Consider the following 17979-nt stretch of genomic DNA (forward strand, 5'->3'; position numbering starts at 1 on the left):
AGGGCAGGGGGTGACGTCCTCACTGGCTGAAGCAGGTTTTGCTAGAAGCGCCAAGGTAACCCTAATGCGTCAGTGGATAACAAAACCTCTCTTTGCTCTTTGAGCGCTTTCTCAGCACCTACTGGGTGCCAAGCACAGGGCCTGGTCTCCAGCACAGGTTAAGGCAGGTCCTGCCTCTCAAATTGTTCATGGTCAAGTGTGGGCATCAAGCATGTGGTCAGTAGTAGAGGACAGTGTGAAGGACGCTAGTGCAGGTGGGAACCAGGTGATGGGGGTTGCAGAGGGGTAACCTGAGAATCCTGCCCCAGCGGAGGCTTCCTGGAGGAGGTGACCTTGAAGCTGAGGTCTTCTAGGATGGGAGGGGCCCCCAACGTCCTTAGGGAACATTGGGGGCTTTGTTTTTGTTTTGACATAATAAACTGTACCTATTTAAAGGGTACAACTTGATTTTTCTTGACACACGTATAACACCTTAAATGATCACCAAAATCTTGATGACAATCACCACCAAAAGTTTTCTTGTGCCCTTGGTCACCCCTCTCTGGCTGGTGTATAGATCTTTTTCTTTTCCTTCTTTTTTTTTTCAGTGGATATCCAGTTGTTCTAGCCTCGTTTTTTGAAAACTTTCTTTTCACCACTGAATTATCTCTTCACCTTTGTTGAAAATCAATTGTCCCTATAGGTGTGGGTCTACTTCTGGACACCGTTGTGCTTCATTTATCTATTTGTCTGTCTTTATTCCGATAGCACATTGTCTTGGTTACTGTTGCTTTGTAATAAGCCTTGAAAGCAGGTGGTGTTAGTTCTCTGACTTTGTTCTTTTTCAGAGTTGTTTTGGCTATTCTAGGTCCTTTCCATTGCCAGGTGCATTTTATATTTTTCTTTATATTACATATGAATTTTAGAATCAGAGTTTTAGAAATCCTGCTGGGGGGGCTTCCCTGGTGGTGCAGTGGTTAAGAATCCGCCTGCCAAGGCAGGGGACACGGGTTCGAGCCCTGGTCTAGGAAGATCCCACATGCCGCAGAGCAACTAAGCCCGTGCGCCACAACTACTGAAGCCTGTGTGCCTAGAGCCCGTGCTCCGCAACAAGAGAAGCCACCGCAATGAGAAGCCCACGCAAGGGAGAGCAGCCCCCGCTCACCACAACTAGAGAAAGCCTGCGCACAGCAACAAAGACCCAATGCAGCCAAAAATAAATAAATAAAATGAATAAACTTATTAAAAAAAAAAAAAAAGAATCAGCCACAGGTGTGGATTTGGAAGAGGGGCCAGCCTCTCACATTTCCTCCCATAAGCCCCAGGGTCTCCTGGGGTGAGATGGGCTTGAATAGCCCTTTATAGGGTTGAGAGTCAGCTCTTAGAGCCCCCTGCCCAGACGTTCAGCCTAGGCTCCCCTCTGCTACCCCAGCTCTCAGCCCCAGACACGCAAAGCAGCTTATCTCCCAGACAATTAGCTTTTGGAGTCAGGGCGTGATAACAAGAGGTCCCACAGACCGAGCCTTTGCCGTGAACCAGACACAGATTGTCTGGTCCTCTCGACAAGCCTATGAGGAAGCATACTTTCCCCATTGTATGGATTAAGGAACTGAGGGCTCACCCCGTGCCCACCGTGCTCCTGACCCACCTGCCAAGGACTCTGCCAGCCTGTCACAGCCTCTGCCCATGACTTTGTGTTCATTCCCCCCAAGAGCAACCCCTGCCCCTGGGGACCCCAGGCTCCAGCCCTCTCCAGCAGCCTGGGGTCTCCAGGCCTGTTTCCACATGGAACAGGGCACTGGAGCACCCCAGACCTCAACTCATACGGAAGGAGGCATCGCTGAAAACATGCAGTCGAGATATACAGTCACCATTGCCATCATCCTGTATTTGGTTGAACCTAAGACATCACTTGTAAGACACGTCATCATTTTATGTGCCGCTGAGAAAGAAAAAATGCGGCCATTTCATCTGCAGTAAGATGCATTCTGACTACAGAGATGGAAAAATGCATTTGGAATCCCTGAAATTGGATAACAGCCATGATTTATATAATGCTGCCCTACCCCCTGCCAGGTTCCGTTCTGAGGGTCCTACGTGTATTAACGCATTTAACCCTCACAGCAACCCCCTTCGTTTGGATTCGACCATCCTCTCAACCACCAAACAGGCCAATAGAATCGATTCAGAAAATTTAAGATGCTCATCTTGGTGGTGCTCACGGATTGGCCCACATCGTGGAGATTCCCCTGGGATCCTGGGCCCCAGCCAGCACTTATGTCTGTCAATTGGGCCCAGGAAGGCCACAGTGGAGAAGGGCTGCAGGGTTAAGAGGCCAGCCCAGTGGACTGAATGCTGCCCTCTGCAAACTCATGTGTGCATCAGAAAACTCTGGGGACCCACCATGGGCCAGGCTCCCCAGGCTCAGACCCCTGGGTTTGCCTCCAGGGCTCTAGAACACTCTCCCCTCCCCCATCACCATCTTCCTGGCACATGCTGGGCCTGATGAAGTCTCTCCCCGTCCTGCCCCGGGCTCCACATTCCTCCCAAAGCTCCGCCTGATGCCAACACCTGTCTCCTGGGGGACAGTGGCCCCAGAGGAATGAATGTCTGGCTTCGGTTCCTCCCCAGGCCTCCCCTCTGAGCTGGGACTTCCAGGCCGGGCCAGAGCTTCTGAATCAACTCCTCTTGGCTCTCTCACCCCCTGTGGCCAACCCCGAAAGCCCAGTGGAGGGCTCGGCTCTAATTACACGAATCCCTGAGACAGGCTAGCACAGCTGAGCACCCTGCGTCCGCCCAGCCCTTGGGTGTTGGGTGGTGTTGCTGGTGGTTTCCATGGAGAGGCCGAGGCCCAGAAGACAGCTGGCCTCTCTCCACCCCTCCCCAGCCTTGGCCAACCCACCATTCTGGGGTGTTCCCTCCCCGGCCCTCAGACGGTCCTTCCTCATGCCTTGACTGTCCAGAGGTTTCCATGTGTGGAGGTGTGGGCCAGCACTGGCCTGCCCACTGGACGCAGTTCTGCCCAGCTCAGTGCTGCTCGTTGACCACACCAGTGGGACACCTCCGAAAGAGGGTCCAGCTCCGAGAGAGGGTCCAGCTCCAGCAAGACCTGTAACCCACTGGCAGGACCTGCAAAATAATCTGCAGAGCCCAGTGCAAAATGAAAACGCAGGCCTCTTGATAATTGTTAAGAATTTCAAGATGGTGACAGCAAAACATTAAACTAAGAACAGGACCCCTGAGCGTGGGTCCCGGCCCCTGAGGCCAGCCCCGCCCACTGGTGAGACCCTTCAGGGATTCCCCTCCCCTCTCCTGGCCTCCGTTTCCTGGTCTGTAAAAGCAGAGAGTTGACCCATCCAGGATCCTGTTTTCCTCCTGCCGTCGTCCCTGGGCCCCCCCACCTGTCCTTGGGCTGAGAAGGCAAGGTGCTCTCCTGTCTCAGGCTCTCGGGGTAAGAGAAGAGGAGGCAGAAGGGTGAGCAAGGGTAGACACTTCTCCATGAAGTTCGCCAGTTTTGTCCAGTGAATCGTCTGGATCACTGTGAGCAGGAGAATGGAGGGGAAGGATCTGGAATTCAGCCCCGTGTCTGGGGGGCCTGCTTGTCTGGTCTTGTCTGGAATGCACTGCCTGTCTCCTCATCCCATGAGAAGCCGTGTACAAAATGCCTCTGTCTTCGAAGCCAGAGCATACCTCGGCTGGAATCCGGGCCCTGCTGCTTGCTAGCTATAGGACCTCAATAAGATACCCTCCCAGCCTCCATTATCCCATCTGTCGAATGGGGTAGCAATATGCATTGCTCAGAAAATGTTAATCCTCCTGTATCCGGATTCCTCCTTCCCTGTGACTGGCTGACTCTTTGAGGGAAATCAGGAAGATCCTTCAGCAACGTTGGATAGATTCTCCTTCTACAGTCGGCGGTGGTGTAGAGCATCTGGCACATAGTAGATGCTCAGTAAATACTGGTGACTATTCACAGCAGTACCGCTACCACCATTGTTACGGTTGTGTCTTCCCCAGGTTCAGCCAGGTGAATTCGGGGCTTTGGGATGCACCAGTGCTTTGAGTGGCTGAGAGCGGTGCTTGCAGCATCAGCACCACTCAGGGTTTGCTAGAAATGCAGACTCTCGGGCTCAGCCCCACAGCTGATGAATCAGAATCTGCATTTGAAGATCCTTAGGTGATGTGTATGTACATTAAAGTTTGGGAAACACTGGAGTTCGTTTGCTGCTGTTGCTATCGTAAGATATATTTTAAGAGGGCAGAGGCCCTCCTAAAATACGTGCTGTCGGTGCCGTCAGCTTTCATGGAGTGGTTTGGAGGGGCTGGTGGTTGCCTAAACCTGGTCTGTTGAATCCCAGTTCTCTTTGCTGAGGACAGCCCTCTTCCCAGCCCCAGCTCTGACTGGGAGGAGGGAGTGTGGGACCTGAGCTGTCCCCCCCATTCCTCCTCCTGGAAAAACAACCCAGAGGCCCTGCTTTGTTAATGGTCTCTCTGCGGTACCATCTTTGATTCAGGAACATGAAAAGGAATCACCCCTTTAAATAAACCAAATGGAAAATTCTCCAGGGGACAAGCACAGGAGCGCACTTGTGAGAACTCATCACTTATTTAAGTGCAGTTCCCCAAACAGTGTGGATCCATTAAATATCAGGGAAAAGCACAGAGCAGCCCAGCCGGACCCACAGGCAGGAGGGAGCTGAGTGTGTCGGGGGGTCTGAGAGGGGGTGGGGTGCAGTGGAGTTGACCCGATGGGGTCCGAGTCCCCAAGGCGGCGTTAGGCTAGATCTGTGATACCCTCCCTGCCCATCCCACTTTTGCAAGGAGGGAACTGAACTAGGTTGGGGTGCAGTCTCAGTTCCCCAGTCTCTCTTGCCATTCAAGCTCTGGGGGGCCTGGAGGGGGATGGGAAGGCCTCCTCCCTCCCACTCAGGGCTCTGGACCGACTGCAATATTCCCTACTTCTTTTTTTTTTTTCTTTCTTTCTTTATTTTTGGCTGTGTTGGGTCTTCGTTTCTGTGCAAGGGCTTTCTCCAGTTGCAGCAAGCGGGGGCCACTCTTCATCGCGGTGTGCGGGCCTCTCACTATCGTGGCCTCTCTTGTTGCGGAGCACAGGCTCCAGACACGCAGGCTCAGTAGTTGTGGCTCACGGGCCTAGTTGCTCCGCAGCATGTGGGATCTTCCCAGACCAGGGCTCGAACCCATGTCCCCTGCATTGGCAGGCAGATTCTCAACCACTGCGCCACCAGGGAAGCCCTTCCCTACTTCTTGACTCAACCAACTAAGATCGTGGGTAAGAGCTAGCACCCTGGGGCCAGACTGCCTCTGTGGCTGTGGACAAGCAACCTAGCCTCTCTGAACCTCAGTTTCCCCATCTGTAAGTTGGGGATGGTAGTACTTGCTTCTTGAGAATTAAACATTATTATGTCTTAGAAGAGCTTCTGCCATATAGTTAACCCTACATGAGTATTTGTTAAATAAGTTGAAATAGGAAGCAGTAATCCAGTGGGGGAGAGATGCCTTCCCCTGGGGAATCAGGAAGGACTTTGTCTTTCACCAGAAATTTGGGGAGATGTCAGCCATTATGTCTTCAAATATTTTTTCTGCCCCATTCTCTCTTTCCTCTCCTTCTGTCACCTATATCAGATGCGTTGATATTGCCCCACAGGTCCCTGAGGCTCTGTTAACTTTTAAAAATTTTTTCTCTCTGTTCTTCACATTAAATAGTTTCTATAGGTATATTTTCAAGTTCACTATTTCCTCTGTTTTCTGCATTCTGTGGTTAAGCCCATCTACTGAATTTCAAAATTTCACATACTTTAGTTTTCAGTTCTGAAATTTCCATATGGCTATATAGATTATATGTATTTTTTCTAGCTTGCTAAAGATGTATTGTCTTTTCTTTCATTAAGAGCATATTGTCATTTATCTCATTGAGTATAGTTATAAGAGCTACTTTACAGTTGGTGCCAGCTAACTGCAGCATCTTCATTTCAGGGTCATTCTCCACTGGTTGTCTTTAACCTTGGGAATATTTCATATTTTCCTGGTTCGTTGTATGTGGAGTAACTTTGGAATATATCCTGGGCATTGTGATTGGTATGTTATGGAGAACCTGAATTCTGTTACATTTCTTCAAAGAGTATTGATTTTATTTTTGTTTTAGTGGGAATTCACTTGGTTGAATCAAACTGCAAATGCTGTCTCTTGGAACAGTTAGCTCAAATCTCAGTTCAGTTCTCTTATCTTCAGCTGGGTTACTTCCAGTCTGCCCTGAGCTTGCATGGTTAGAGGGTCAGCCAGAGATTTGGGCAGACACTAGATACAGAATTTGGTGTTTCTCCCTTTGGCTCTCTCCTTTCCAGTATTCACCCCTCACTTTTCCAGTGTCTGTGGTTGCCCCATGTTCTCTACTTCTTCAGGCCAGAAAGACTCTGAGTTTTCTACTGGAGTTTTATTATTATTATTATTATTACTATTATTATGTTAAAATTCACATGACGTAAAATTAACCATTTTAAAGTGGACAATCAGTGTTCGCTTTAGTACATTCATAATGTTGTACAGCCACCGCTTCTATCTAGTTTCAAAAGATTTTCATCACCCCGAAAGGGAATGATGAAAACCACCAATCTGCAATCCGTACCTATAGATCTACTTATTCCAGATATTTCATATAAACGGAACCATACCATATGTGACCTTTTGTGTCTGGCTTCTTTCATGGGGCGTGACGTTTTTGAGGTTCATCCATGTTGTAGCATGTCTCAGTACTTTGTTCTTTTTTTATGTCTGAATAATATTCCACTGCATGTATATTCCACAATTTGTTTATCCATTTGTGTTTTTTAATTTATTTATTTTTTGGCTGCATTGGGTCTTTGTTGCTGTGCGCAGGCTTTCTCTAATTGGAGTGAGCAGGGGCTACTCTTCATTGCGGTGTGTGGGCTTCTCGTTGCAGTGGCTTCTCTTTGTTGTGGAGCATGGGCTCTAGGTGCACAGGCTTCAGTAGTTGTGGCACACGGGCTCAGTAGTTGTGTCTCGTGGGCTCTAGAGCGCAGTCTCAGTAGTTATGGTGCACGGGCTTAGTTGCTCCGTGGCATGTGGGATCTTCCTAGACCAGGGCTCGAACCCATGTCCCCTGAATTGGCAGGCGGATTCTTAACGACTGCGCTACCAGGGAAGTCCCATATCCATTCATTTGTTGATGGACACGTGGGCCCTTTCCACCTTTTGGCTGTTGTGACTAGTGCTTCTGTGAACATGTGTGTATCTGCATTTGTCTGGGTATCTGTTCTCGGTTCTTTGGGGTGTATACCTAGGAGTGGAATTGCTGAATCATACGGTAATTCTGTGCTTCACTTTTTCAGGAACTGACACACTGTTTTCCACAGTTCCTGAACCATTTTACATTCTCACCAGTAATGTACAAGAGTTCCAGTTTCTTCACATTCTTCACCAACAATTGTCTTTGAATTAATTCACTTTTTTAATTCATTTGTTAAGTTCTGGCTGTCTTAGTGAAGTGGCACCTCATTGTGGCTTTGATTTTGCATTTCCCTGATGAATAACAATGATGACCATCTTTTTACCTGCTTGTTGGCCATTTGTATATCTTCTCTGGAGGAATTTCTCTTCAAGTCCTTTGTTCATTTTTTTAATCATGTTGCTCATCTTTTTGTTGTTGCGTGGTAGAAGTTCTTTATATATTCTGGACACTAGACCATCGTCAGATATATGAGTTGCAAATATTTTCTCCTATTTTGTAGATTGCATTTCCACTTTCTCGATAATGCCCTTTGATGCACGAAAGATTTTAATTTTGATGAAGTCTACCTTAACTATTTTTTCCTTTGGTGTCATATCTGAGAATCCATTGCTAAATCCAAAGTCATGAAGATTTAACTCTGTGTTTTTTTCCTAAGAGTTTTATGGTTTTGTTCTTATATTTAGGTCATTGATCCATTTTGTATTAATTATTATAGGTGGTATGATGTAGGGGTTCATCTTAATTTTTTTGCATATGAAGATCCAGTTGTCCTGGCAGCATTTGTTGAAGAGACAATTCTTCCCCATTGAGTGTTCTTGACAGCCTTGTCAAAAATCAGTGGGCCGTAGATATATGGGTCTAATTCTTGCCTCTCAGTTGTATTCCATTGGTCTCTGTGTCTTTCCTTCTGGTGGTACCACACTGTTTTGATGACTGTAGCTTTGTTCTGTTGAGAGATTAGCTCTCTGTGCTGTGCTGACTTCAGCCAGCCCTCAAGTTAAAAGCCATATAGAATAAAGAAGATGTGGTGTATATATATACAATGGAATATGACTCAGCCATTAAAAAGAATGAAATAATGCCATTTGCAGCAACATGGATTGACCTAGAGACTATCATACAAAGCGAAATAAGTCAGAAAGAGAAAGACAAATACCATATTATATCACTTATATGTGGAATCTAAAATATGACACAAATGAACATATCTGTGAAACAAAAACAGACTTACAGACATAGAGAACAGACTTGTGGTTGCCAAGGGGGAGGGAGGTGGGGAAGGGAAGGACTGGGAGTTTGGGATTAACAGATGCAAACTACTATATATAGGATGGATAAACAACAAGGTCCTACTGTATAGCACAGGGAACTATATTCAATATCCTGTGATAAACCATAAGAGAAAAGAATATATATATGGATAACTGAGTCACTTTGCTGTCCAGCAGAAATTAAACACACCATTGTAAATCAACTAAACTTCAATAAAATTTAAAAATAAAAATAAAACAGCAACAGCAACAAAGCCACAAAAAGCGGTGGGGAGCCATATAAAACAGGAAACTCACCTTGTACCATGGGCTTCTTCAAGTCCTCTCCAGAAGCTGCCTGCTTTGGTTCACTCTCCGGTGCCTTCAGGTTGATGCTTTCTTTGTACTCTGTCCAGAGTTTGTGGGCCGTTAACTGTGGGTTGCTTGCTCTGGCAGGAGTTTACTGGGCTGAGCCAGAAACAGAATCTCCCCTTGACTCTCCCCTTCCTCCTGCCATTGCTTTCCTTGGCTTTAAGTGAGAATGTTTTTAGTGAGGATAGCAGAAGTGATGGGATGGGAAGTTCCCTGCCCAGGTACTTTCCCTGGAGAAGACTTCTTGCTCGGCCCGTGTTCCCCTGAACCACGAATACGGCGGTGCGGGGAGGGGGCTGCTTTCCTCCTGTATCATTCCTGGGCTCTAAGTGGATGGAGATTCCAGAGAGAAATGCCCTTGTGTTCATAGGACAGAGCTGAAGTGTCCTCCTTTTTTCACTCTTTTCCTCCTTTTTTTTTTTTTTTTTTTCACTTCTCAGTACTGTGCTGGGCACATGGTAGGCTTCCAGTAGCTCCTCATTGAAAAATAAAGTGGCTGTGACTAGCAAAGGTAGAGGAGTGATGTTTCCTTCTGGCTCTGCTGCCCTCCGGGGTTGGCCAATTGCTGCCCCCCAGGAAGATCCTGTTTGGGCAAATTACACAAGAATCAACACAGACATGGAGCCCTCCCTTTCCACAGGGAGAGGCACATTGGCATGAATGGCCATTTATACCCCAAGCCAGAAGCAAAACTTTAAATGTTGCTGGGCCAAGGCAGGGGGGCTAATTAAGAGGGACATTCCTAAGTATCAGAACTGTGTCATTTGCAGACTAATGAACGGGTCTTGCTTAGAAAATTACCGTTTTCCTTACTTGCAGGTGAGGAAACCTGCTTATTGGATCAAGGTCTCTCCGGTTTGCCTTGGATTAAATTAACCACCCCCGGTTCCTTAATGGGCTTTCCCCTCTGACCCACTACATTCCACTGGCCTCCTGGCAGCCTGGGCTCCGTCTGGTGGTGAATTCATCCGAGAGCAGCTTGCCCTGGTTATGACTTGTTTTACTTTGCTCTGTTTTGTCTTGGGTATTTCCATCTTGGTGTCTTCTTAAAATGGGGATTGTTTGTATGTTTTGTCTCTTCTTTGGTACAGCGCTGCCCAGAGGCAGGGGGCTGGAGGAGATGACTTCCAGAGAGGTCTTTTCAACCTCCCTCTCAGGATTGTCCTTTGCTTCTGGAGATGCCTCTAGAATTCTTTAGTTAATGGGCTATAAAGTGCTTTGAAAACACAAACTGTTAAGTGGCATCCGGCTGGACTCACTATTTATGATTTCAGAAGAGCCGGTTAATTCACCAGGAGAGGGGGTTATATTGGCAGGGACGGTAGATCATTTGGGAGAACCGTGTAAACAGCAGGGACCCCCGTCCCCCTGAAGCTCTGTATCCCCCGGGGGATGCTACTGGGTAAACTGCCCGGGGAGAGGCCTCTGCAGCCAGGTGGACGAGGTCTCCGGGCGGCACTACCTGCCCCCTCTCTCCCCACGTTGCCTGGAGTTCGAAACCAGAGCCAGGGACCAGAAAGGGCGGGGGTGGGGGGCGGTGCATCTCCAGATTCATCCACTTGCCTCAGAGCAAGACTGTGTTCAGACCCAAAGAGATGGGGTGACTCTCTTCCCCTGAAAACTCTCCAGAGGATTCCCTGAGAAGCCCCTCCAGCAGCTCCGAGGTCTAGAATCAGAAAGGTGATGTGGGTTCTTCTTGCTGCTGCTAAAAGGCACCCCTGGGCCCCCTCCCCTCCCCTCGGCAGCCCTCTATACCTCCCTCACTAGGTGGAGGGCAGCTCTCTTACCCTCCCCACCGCCGCCCACCAAGTGTGTTCACTGCCACGGCCTTTCTTTCCTTCCCTCCCTCCTTCAATAACTCTTTGTCCGGCGCCTCCCGTGTGCTGGGTGGGCCTGTGAAAACCCTTGGCCTCATCCTCTCTTCCGAGGAAAGCGTGCTTCTCAGCCCCCCCACCCCCCGCCCCGTCCAGGCTCGGCTGTCCCCACTTGAGAAGGGCCCCCCCACCCCTGCCTGGCACCCTGGAATCTGACCCCTTCCCCAGGCAGCCCACCCAGCGGAGACCTGGAAGGACACCACGCCGGGCCTGCGACTCCGCCCCGCTTCCATCTCTCAGGCACCTTTTTAAGTACTGGGCTGAGGAAGAAAGTGCCTTCACAGCCTCGTGACTCATAATTTTTCTGCAGAAAGTAGCTGTACTCCAAGGCTCGTTCGTTTCTTATCTTCCTTCTTTTGTACCATTTTGGAACGTTCATTTTTCCCAGCCCCAAACACCCGGGACTAAGACTCCATCACTCCAGAAAAAGAATCTGCTGCCATGTGGTAATTCAGCCCCGAGAACAAAACAAAGCAAAGACAGATACCCAGCGCAAAAAATTACAGGCAGTGGCCCTAGAGGCAGTTGGTCAGGCTGCCCGAGTGAAATGAAATCATGGTGGCTGGCCTCCTTTTCCCCCTCCTGAGCGGGTGTCTGCACGTGCTGCTCAGAGCTAGGGCTGGACGGGGTGTGGGGCAGGGGATAGAGGAATCTGCCCAGCTCAGGAGAGGAGGGGCTGCGTGCGGAGGGGAAGGGGCCCTGGGAAGGCTGGGGCAGCCGAGCACTGGTTTTGCAGTGTCCTGAGGCCAGTTTGCAAAGGAATAGCCTTTCTGGTCCCTTCACGGCATCCTGGGAAAGAGGCGGTACTGTTTCCACAAACTGGACGGGGTCCCTGCTCTGTGCAGCCTGGCGAGCTGGGACGCAGGGGGCAAAAGTGTGTGTGTGTGTGTGTGTGTGTGCGCACGCACTGTCTGGGTGTGTATATATGTGTGCATAGGTATATGGGTGCATGCATTTGTGTGCACGTGTGTATGTGGGTAGGTGTGTACGTGTGTTCGTGCACGCGTACATGTGTGTTTGTATGTGTATGTGTACGCTTGCTTATTTCACGTGACCGCGGCCCAGAAACGTAGCTTCTGAAGGGCTGCCTGACCACCTTCCCCACTACCCTGTCTTCCCACGCCCCCATCCTGGGCATCCCCACCCTGGGAGCTTTATTCTAGACCAATCCCCCCAGCGACCACTCAGGCCCTGGGACCACGTGTAGTGGTCAGAACGAGACTGGGGATGGAGAAAGGAGCAGAGCTTGGGAAGGTGTGTGTGTTTCCTCTTCCTTTGGCGAGTAGCGCACACAGTGGGTCTGCCTCAGCCCCTAACCCCACGTCCTCTAAGCGTTATGCAAAGAACTGGCTTCTACAAAGACACCAGTGCAGACTTACTTTGCCTTCAGGAGCATATAGCCTGGAGTGAACTCCAGCTTGCAGTGGGGAGGGCCTTGGGCAGTGGGCAGTACATCGGCAGGACGCCAGGGGATCTGGTTCCAGGCTCAGCTCAGCCAGAGACCTACTCGGGGCGGGGGGGGCCTCAAACAACTTACTTTACTTCTGGGGCCTCAAATTCATCATTTACAATGGAGAGTGTTCAAAGCAGTGATTTTTCAAGTTGTGTTCTTGCTGTCCCTTTTCTAAGACCCTGAATAGAATCCCACACAGTCGAGTCACCTGTTTCAACGTTTATCGAGTATGCACTCACTGTGTGCCAGGCACGGTACTGGGAGCTGGGGAAATAAAAATGAGAACAAGAATAATGACAACAGTAGAGGCGGCGGATACTTACAGAGCACCTACCCCGTGCCAGGCAGATTCATACGACAGTCAAGACCTCTATGAACTGTCTTTGCACGATGCCTACTTTGACGTGTTTTGTGGTCCCTGACCTCAAGCGTAGCCTGGACTCATAGTCTAGTCCAGGGCAAGACAAGATACGCCCGGACAGATCCCATAGGATATTTAAATCAAGTGCTAAGAAGGATGCGTCATAGGGTTCTTCGGGAGAACAGAGGCAGGCCCGTGGTCCATCCTGGGGTTAGGGAAAGCTCTCTGGAGGGGCCCACCTGTGCTGAGTTGTGAAGCAGGGTGGGAACCAAGCTGGCAGAGGAGGCTGGGAGGGCATTCCAGGCTGAGCGAAGGCCTAGAGGCTGGAAATGCCATGCCTGGCAAGCTTGGGAGACTAAAAGCAGTCGAGTTTAAAGTATAGGGGCCCAGGGGAGGGAGGGAAGGGTGGGGAAGGGCGAGGGCAGCATGCAGGGCCGCTGGGGGCACTGGATTGTATCTTCTGTAGCTTGTGTGCCTCGGGGGCCGGGGGAGGGGGGGGGGAGCGAGGGTTTTTCTTTTGTTTTTGTTTTTGTTTTAGTAGCTGATCTCTCTGCTGCACTAGGAGAAGAAATCTAGTTAAGAAGTTCAGTTCCCTTCACTTTTCAGAGCTCGCCCTCATCTAACCTTGCTTGCAGAAAATCCCCACACTTAGCTGATTCCTTCCCTGTGGAATCCAGGAGGTTCCCCCCTCCACGTGCCCGCCCTCCTCTTTGCAGGGGGCTCGGCTAATGCATCCCAGGCCTGTCCTGCTGTGAGCCCAAAATAGAAGGGAAGGTGGGCAGCTGGCAGGGGGGTGAGGCCCGAGATGCCATTGGATGGGGGTTGGCTGGCCAACAGAGAGGTCGGGGACAGCATGATGGATGGATGAGCACAGGCCAGCGGGGGAGGGGCCCGGCCATGGGGGTGGGACCACACCATGGCTCTGATTTCAGAAACCTGCCTCCCAAATGCCTCCAAACAGCTGACAGCCATGGAAAGCGGATGAGATGGGATTAGAACATCCTTTTCCAAAGAGAGAGCACGGACCGCAGAGCGTGACAATACGGTCCCCTGTCCTGCTGGCTTTGTGGCTAATTCCGCCAGCCTGGAACCATCTCTCTCCAGGGGCCTGGGGCCAGGGGAAGGGGGAGGGAAGCCAGCGACTCACTGGCGTCTCCAGGGAGACCGGCTTGGAGCCAGAGAAGGCCAGAGCTGGTGGGGGGAGTAGGTTCCTCCAAAGGTCAACTTGTCCATCTCCCGGCCCCCTGCCCAACCACAGGATTATGGGGATCTTTTTTCAGGGAAAACGAGCTTTGCTGTTTTTAACCCAGCCCTTATTTAACTCAGCAAGGAGAAAGTCTCCTGAGTAACTAAAATCTCCCATGCCACCAGAAAGGCACATTCAGGACTGAGTGGGGCTGGGGGCTGTCCATAGAGGCAGAGCCTGGGAGCCAGGATGGTAGGATCAGCCCCGGCTTGCATCCCCAGTTCCCCCCCGCCCCGACCTTGAGCCGGAGAAAGGACTCTCCGTGCCTCGGTGTTTTCATCTATAAAATGGGATCATATTTCCTCCCCCCATAGGGTTAGTAGAAGAACGCATAGCACAGAGCCTGGTGGGTAAGAAACGCTGCTGCTGTTACTATTGCTATTATTAATTATTATTATTATTTGGCTGGCTAGTCCTCTGGGCCCCAGTTCTTGCCCATACCCCACTCTGGGAGTCCAGCTGGAGTGAGGGCCCTGACCTGGGACAGACTTCAGACCCCCACCCTGGTCTTGTCATCAGCAGCGGAACCCCCTTCCCTGGGCTCCTCCTCTGTCCCCACCCCAGCAGTGCCCCAGGGTCCCGGAGAGATGGTGGGACCCCACCTGGGCCAACTGGGAGCCACACGGGCTACTGGGTCACGGCTATTGTATCCTTGTGTTGATCTTCCCCGCTTGAAGAGGCTGCAGCAGGGGTGAGAGGAATGGATGTTTATTTTGATAACGAGTGCTCAGTGCGTTTGCAAACTAATAAAATCAACTCATTAGGCCGCATGTTTAATTCACAACTGTACCGTGGGGAGACTTCCCTGGTGGCTGATGGGTGAGACGGGCTCCCTCCTGAGATGGGGGGAGTGTCTGTGGTGTTTAAACTCTCCGTGACCAGCAGCGCAGGGTGGGGACTTGCTCCCCCTTTCCCCACGCAGGGTCCAGAAACCTGGGAAGGGAAGCGGGCGCCTTGTCCGGCAGGTGCTGCCCCAGAGCTGCCTTCATCTGCCCCCGGGACCCTGGGGTATCTCCGTCCAAGTGGGCTTCAGGGGGTGGAAGCAGGGGAGAGGCTGGGCGGGCCTGCCCCCCCCTTCAGAGCTGGCCAGGACGTGGTCCCAACAGGAGGGGTGGTGAGTGGTGGACCCCAAAGTGAAGTGGGCACGGGGGACCCCCTTTCTGAGCCCTGATGATGTGCAGGCCCTTGCTGGGGTCTTTCCGGTCCTCCCCTCGGGGGAAGCAGCACGACAGCCCAATGAGGAATGGTGTCAGGACCACCAGTTTACTGATGGGGAAACTGAGGCTCAGAGAGCTTCGGCAGTTCACACAAGCTGTCGCGAGTCTGTCGCACACGACAGAGCCTGATGGCAAACTCAGGCCTCCATCCACTGACCACGTGAGCAGGAACCATGGAGGGCCTGGTGTTGGGTCTCCCGAAGGCACCTGTCCCAGGGTTCCTGGGGTCCAGCAGGGAGGGGCACCCGGCCCCAGCCCTTTCTGCTTGGAGCTGGTCCAGGAGGCTCAGAGCAGGCCTGACCAAGCCAGAGAGAGATGCTGGCTCCATCGTGGTCCTCTGGAAAGTGTTGGGTGCCAGGCTGGGCGGGCCTTCCGAGGGGGTGGTCCTGCCCAGAGAGAGGCTTCCGGGGACAGCCTGCCCTCTGCCACAGCCGCACTGCCAGGAAAGAGAGGGACAGAACCCAGAAGCCTGAACCGGGGGGAGGAGTCCTTGCCCCTCAGCGGTGTCAGGGGGCAGAGAGAGAGAGCGAGATGATCCAAATCCCGCTCCCTGGGCTCTGACTCCGAGGGGAAGGGGCTGGAGGAGAATCAGAAGCTCACCTCTGTCCCCACATCCACCTCAGGGCTGTGACCTTGGCCACATCATAGCTGCTCTGCGCGCCTGGGCGGACTCGTGCGTGAGCACAGCAGGACCGTGGCATTTGTAGGGCACGATTTCTAGTAAAATGTAATCTCCCTCTGTGCAGAAAATAGAGACTTGAGACCCGTAGCTGATCTCACATTCTTTGGGGAGTATTTCCAGGTTTCTGACAGATCCTCACGTTCATCCTGAGAGGGTGCGGGGCACGCCTCCCCTCCACGCCCCGTCCATGTCCCATCCCCTTCCACCTCCAACACACACATGCCTGCATGCACACGTGCCCTCCCCGTCCTTTCTGGACACACATGCACGTATGCGCACACGCCCTCCCCGTCCTTTCTGGACACACATAACACATACCAGGTACGCATATGCCCTTACACACACAAACATATCTCATATACATGCAAACCCACACCAGTTGCACGCTTACACACATTTGTGCGTGAACGCACATAAGTGCTCCCCGCTTCCCTCCAGCCGCTCTGGGGAAATCAGCAATGCCATCAACTCTCCTGGCCATCAGTGTCCTAACTGCAGCGAAGCAGCCCTGTGAGTCAGAGACCCAGAGAGTGACCCAGATACTGAGAATCACACCGTCCCTGGGATTTGCAGCTGCTTAGGATGTGTGATGGGACAAAATTGGGGCCGGCAGCAGAATAGCTAATTGATTATTTTCCCCCTTTCTGCATTGTCTAGGATGGGGCATGCAGCTTTGGGACTTGGAGTGGGGGGACAGGATGCATTTTGAGGTTTCCTGAGCTCCTGTCCGGAGGACATGGACCCCTTTGAAGAGCCAGTGAACCCCATGGGTGCCTCTCTCCAGAAAAACACTTGAGTATACCTGGGCAGGCAGCGTTTGGGGTATAATTTCAGGGGGGTTCGGCACCATGTCTGGGGACCCCTGGGGAGCAAGTGGTTCCAAAGCATCCTATGCTTTCAGTGCCTCCAGAGGTCAGTGTCATCCCCCCGGGACTGGGAAGAGGGGGGTGGGGGCCTCCCCACGTCTTCTCAGGGCTGCTCTGCGTCATCCATCCCCTTTCTCTGGTGCCGTGATAGTGGTTTCCAGCGAGGCTGCACGTCCACACTCTGGGCCTGCTGTCCCACCAGCCCCGGCCCTGCTCTGGGCCCTGGGAGCTGTTCTCATCTCCTAACAGCTGCCTCTTGATGCTGTACCAGGGCGGGGTGGGGTGGTGCCCAGGCGGCGGGGGCTCTGTCTCCGGTGCCCTCGGGGGTCTCCATTTCCAGGAGCATCTCCTGCAACTCCTCCCCACCGTGTGCCCGTTGGGGGCTTGGAGAGCCTCTGGCACATAGATCAGAGGGCCCTGTCACCTCCCTCTGGGGTCATTCCTGATTTCTCCCATCTTGAAAAATAAACCTCTTGAGTCCACTTCCCCTGTCAGCTTCCACCCCAATTCTTTGCTCCTTTTGCAGCAAAAGGTCATGGAAAAGTTATTCATGCTCCGCATCTCCAGTTGCCCCCCCAGCCCCGTTTACTCTGAATCTTGCTTCTCCGCCGCTCTTGTGGGGTGGCTTCCTCGTCCTTACACTCGGTGGTCAGGACTCGACCTCTGAGAGGCACCTCCCTCGCTGGCTCCTGGTCCAGCCTCTGACGTCAGGGCGTCCTGGGACTCAGGCTCTCATCCTTTCCCCGTGTGTCCCCATCACCTTGGTGATCTCATCCGGTCCCTGCGCCTGCAATGCCCACGTGTATCCCTCCAGCCCAGACCTGTCTCTCAAACTCCAGACTCCTCTGTCCGGCTCTGCCTGAACCCCAGACTAACACACCCAAGATCAAACTCCCTATCTTCCCCCAGCCTGCCCTCCTCTGGCAGCTCCGTGGAGGGCAATACCCAGGTGCAGTTGTCTACAGCCGAAACCCTCAGGCCACCCTTGACTTCACTCTCTGTCTTAGGCCCACGTCTCATCCAGTAGAATAATCTAATTAAATTAGTATCTATTATTAATATATGAGGAATCCAGCTGCTTCTCACCACCTTCTCTGCTGCTACACAGGTCCCAGCCACCATCATCTTGCCCTGGGCTGCTGTAATAGCCTCTAAAGACCAGACAGTAGCTACGGCGGCCCTTTCCAAATAGAAGTGACCCGTTTCTTCTGGGTTGTGCTTGGTGCAGTTGCTTCTGAAGAGTAGGGTCTGGAAAGAGGAACTGAAAAAGTGACTTTACAGTGGGGGAACCTGACACAGCCCACCTCAGCCAGGTGACCAAGGTCCACATCATCAATGATAAGTGACATCGAGGGTGTGGTCCCCGATGTGACATGATGAGCAAGGCACTTCACCTTGGGGGTCTCCCTCCC

The 17979-nt window shown here is 51.8% G+C and overlaps 1 protein-coding gene across 4 annotated transcripts in view; it reads left to right on the forward strand.

Moving 5' to 3' along the window:
• The window catches only part of SDK2 (sidekick cell adhesion molecule 2), a 263407-nt gene that overhangs the window by 13358 nt on the left and 232070 nt on the right, over positions 1-17979 (forward strand). The gene's annotated exons all lie outside the window — the stretch shown is intronic.

Source organism: Balaenoptera acutorostrata, chromosome 20, assembly GCF_949987535.1.
Source record: "Balaenoptera acutorostrata chromosome 20, mBalAcu1.1, whole genome shotgun sequence".
In the NCBI taxonomy this organism is placed as follows: domain Eukaryota; kingdom Metazoa; phylum Chordata; class Mammalia; order Artiodactyla; family Balaenopteridae; genus Balaenoptera; species Balaenoptera acutorostrata.